Consider the following 3,457-nt stretch of genomic DNA (forward strand, 5'->3'; position numbering starts at 1 on the left):
TCCACCCGTTGAAGAGATGGGATTTTAATATCGAGAGATGAAGATTTAGGTGACAGTGTTATATCTTGATATTCACGCAAAAACTACCAAACTACTAAATAAAAAGTTATAAGACCAGAATAGTTGCCCTTCTTTACAAGAAGGTGGCCATATGAGACTGACATGGCCGTTGGTTGACATCATCCTTTATTTAACCCGTGAAAGAGATGGGATTCTAATATCGAGAGATGAAGTTCCAGGCAACAGTAGACTGTCTTGTTGTAAAGAGGAAAACTAGCAAGGTGCTAGGAAAAACTTTATTAGGTCTGAGATGCTGGACTTCGCTTGAAGATGGCGGCCATATTAGACTGACATGGCCGATGTTTGACATCATTCTGTTTATCACCAGTTGAAGAGATGGGATTCTACCATCGGAAAACGAAGTTTTATATGGAAGTTTTATTTCTTGATATTGAGACAAAAACTACCAAGCTACTACATAAAAACTTTTTAGACCAGAAAAGTTGCACTTTCTTGTAAGATGGCGGCCATATTAGACTTACATGGCTGTTGTTTGACTTCATCCTGTTTTCAACCCGTAAAAGAGATGGGATTCTACTATCGAGAGATAAAGCTCTAGGTGACAGTAGACTCTCCTTATGTAAAGACAAAAACTAGGAAGTTACTAGGAACAACGTTGTTAGCCCTGAGATGTCGGACTTCGTTTTAAGATGGCGGCTATATCAGCAGAGTTCCGGCAGCCCATAACTATAGGAACAAACCCACATGCATGCATAGAAATAGAAACCATTGCAACTCTTATTTTCATGGTCAACACGGCTAGTGGCATTGATCGCGGGCGTGTGCGCCCAACGACGACGACGACGACGACGTCGTGCAACATGGCGGCCATACTCCAGCTAATACCAAATCTTGGTTTACAGCGTCCGTCTTTGATATTTGACATCCGTTTTATGGTCAATTGACCTGTCAAACCAAGGTATACGCAGACCAGTATCACGTGACCATATAGCGGGCTTAGGCTTATAACTCATGGGGTCCTGTGTTTTTTAAGTTGATCGCTGGCCAAGTACTTGTTTTCGATTGGATCGCGGGCTCATGTCAGGTTAATTTCTTGTAATTAGGACCGGGTTGTTCGGAAATTGGGTTAACGCTAACCCAGGATTTAAAGTTTACCAAAGTATAAATTTATCGTCTATACAAGTGTTTTTCACTGCTCTAGGGTCAGGGCTTGAGATTATTCAAACTCAAAACAGAAGGCAAAGCAACAGAAGCAGAAAACCTCGCTGTAAAGTTACAAAACTCGAATCAAAATTCTCGCTTATCCTGAGTTAGCTTAGTCAGGTTTTGAACAACCCTGCCCAGGAGCTCCGCTTTTAGGCTTAGCTAAATCTATATATTAGTTCAGTATGTTGGTGTTAGTTAAAACATGGAACAGAATACATGAACAAGGCTGTGATGATTCTTCTTTTATTTTGCAAAGTCCATTTTGTGATAGGTCGCGCTGCCTTCCAGGCTCGTTTAAGTTTTTGCTTGTTTTGTTTTGGTTTGCTTTCTTTGGCGTACAGCGAAAGTAATGTAAGGAATTCAGACTATGATTTTAACTAGTGTGTACGGGGGTACACTTCCTTTTATGAGCTGTGTAGGTAAGTGCGGCCTCAAAGGTGAGCCGCTTTGGTCCATAGTAAGATCTAGTTTTTGATCACTTTAAGGCAGAATATGGTTATAAACTCGGGTCACCCATTAGGTATGATTCTTATAAAAACAATATGTTATTTGGTCGGTCAATATTGGGAACAACTCTGCCCAAGGTCTTGAGTATTTAAGAACGAGGGCGCCGACCAACCAAAGCCGGCAAACGTGTTTATTTTTTTCTCCACGGTATTACTTTGAAAGCAACCTTTGTATTGAATTTCAATTAACTGAGTTCATATGAAATACTTGAAAGTACTGGTGAGATGAAACTGATGATGAAATTTGTTTCTACAATTTCTCTGAACTTTGAAATTTATTTCCTCGATTTTCCATGGGAAATTGTTTTTGGTGTTATTTCAGGTAAATATTTATATGGTTAGCTGTTAGAAAATGCAAAAAGGACTGTAATATACTTAAAATTATTCTGGTATAAGGTTTTTGTCCACTAAAAGTTGAAATTGCTCGATTTCCTATCGGATTTCGTCTTAAACTCTTAAATTAATCCACTTGTTTACTGTTGGAGAATAAAGGAAATTCGACGGTTTGTGATATCGAAATTACGGTCCGCGTTTCGAGTCAGCGGTCTACAGAATGGAGCTATTCGTATCAGACAAGTTACACCAGTCTGTCAATTATATCCCAGGAGTCCCAGCGAATCGTGCAACGCCTTTACAGGCTCGATTTTGACTAGTTTTTACGGTGCGACTTTTCGAACCTGGTCACTTGGAAAATGGTTAACCAATCAGAACGTAATCTAAATAATCCAACAACATTGCAGAATACGAACGATAGTTCTTAACAAACCTCACGGGAACCTTTGGAATTTGCCGATTGGTTAGTTTCCTACTTTTTTAAGCTTAATTTTCAACGGTTTTGGTTTCGTCGCAAAATGAGTTTTCAAGCTAAAGTTTTCGAGCGAAATTTATAATTATGATAATTCGCCGTCAAGGACTGAATCTCTGAGAGTCTACTGATATAACGCAAAGGAGTAGATAGTACTTGCATCCATGTCAAATAGACCCTTATTGTTTGCCGTCATGAGAAAGCTGCCAATCCATTGTTCTCACTTTACGTTTTGATTGGTTAGTTTTGTTCTAGGTGGCCCGGTTCGAGTAGTCGAACTGTAAAACACCAGCGTCTCGTTTGTCAGCTACGCATGCGTAATCAACTGGAAGTCCGATATCCATGGCCTTCCACACCGCTCTCTATCCTCCGCAGAGGTTCGAAACTTTCGTTAACGAAAGCCGCTGTGCGAGGTGAGTGCAGGCGTAAAGTCGGATGGATCGTCCTCCGCGTCGCGGCGACCGGGAATGATCGTAGTCTTGCTTAGGCGTATAAATCACTAATAACGTGTTCACCAACGATTGGTAAGCTTTCTGATACCATGATTGTAGCATCAATTGATAACGAGTAGTTATAATGACCCATCATATCCAAATTGCTGTACTAATATATAAAACATAGATGGATCAGAAACGTGGCAATCACAAAAACAGCGAATGCGGTGATTCAAAATCTGATTCGGCCAAGGAGAATTTATTTAAACTGTCGGAAAACCAACACTTTTCGCCTTCACAGAGGGTATTCTCCAATGCGGCTTTTTGAACCGCTGTTGTCTTCTTCACTGCATTGTTTTTAATAATTATTTATTTCGTTTAAAGGTTAGTACTGTTTTATAATCACTATCAGCTTACTAGCTCTTTGGCGCTACTGCTATCAAAAAGTGATTTCAAATTTCTTAATTGAATGGTTGATAAATTGA

Source organism: Orbicella faveolata, unplaced genomic scaffold, assembly GCF_042242905.1.
Source record: "Orbicella faveolata isolate gen_17 unplaced genomic scaffold, um_ofav_v1 contig_14, whole genome shotgun sequence".
In the NCBI taxonomy this organism is placed as follows: domain Eukaryota; kingdom Metazoa; phylum Cnidaria; class Anthozoa; order Scleractinia; family Merulinidae; genus Orbicella; species Orbicella faveolata.